Genomic DNA, 591 nt, shown 5'->3' with positions numbered 1-591 from the left:
CAACTCCTTTTTTTTTTTTTCCTTCGGAGCGTGCGCACCAAGAAAGACAAAGGTGGGGAAAGTGACCAAGCAATCATTCAGGCGCATGCCCATCCCTAACTTGTACAAGCCTGGTGGAGCGCACCGTGGTGAAGTGGGTGTGGTCTGACCAGGAGCATCAGAAGTCCAATCCGATTGAGTGAGCTCCGTCCCTCCCTCCCCATGATTGGTTAGCTCTCAGTGTTGTGGGGTGGGAAAAGGAAGAGACAGGGGCCGTGGAGAGATGGGGTGGCGAGGAAAAAGAACCAGTCTGGTTCTGCGCAAGCGCAAGTAAGCGACCAGGAGGGGGCGTGAGAGAGTGAAGAGGAGTGTGGAAGCCCTGATGCGCTGGCCAGCGCGAGCTGGGTCGCCAGCCTTGACGCCTGCGCCTTGGGCCTCAGGGCCCGCGCGCGGCGGGCGGGTGCCCGGTGCGCCTGCGCAGTAGGCGGCGGCGGCAGGGGGAGGTGGAGGCCGTGGAGCGGCAGCGGCAGCAGCGGGTCCCGGGACTGAGGCAGCAGCGGGGGCAGCGGCGGGCGGAAGCTGAGGTGACGAAGGCAGCGGCGGCGGCGGCCG

General features: G+C 64.6%; 1 protein-coding gene across 2 annotated transcripts in view; it reads left to right on the top strand.

Annotated features, from left to right (window-relative positions):
* FXR2 (FMR1 autosomal homolog 2) overlaps positions 1-591 on the top strand; it is a 22,037-nt gene that overhangs the window by 7,505 nt on the left and 13,941 nt on the right. Inside the window, exon 1 of one of the 2 annotated variants that reach the window (XM_024748390.1) lies at positions 292-309. The exons of the other annotated variant lie outside the window; for it this stretch is intronic. The gene's annotated coding sequence lies outside the window, so the exon portion shown is untranslated. Of the gene's footprint in view, positions 1-291; positions 310-591 lie in introns of those variants that run through there. 2 annotated transcript variants of the gene reach the window in all.

The sequence above is a fragment of the Neophocaena asiaeorientalis genome, unplaced genomic scaffold (assembly GCF_003031525.2).
Source record: "Neophocaena asiaeorientalis asiaeorientalis breed wild unplaced genomic scaffold, Neophocaena_asiaeorientalis_V1.1 scaffold543, whole genome shotgun sequence".
Lineage (NCBI taxonomy): Eukaryota > Metazoa > Chordata > Mammalia > Artiodactyla > Phocoenidae > Neophocaena > Neophocaena asiaeorientalis.
The sequence above is the reverse complement of the archived record's forward strand: the minus strand, read 5'-3'. Positions and strand labels throughout refer to the sequence as shown.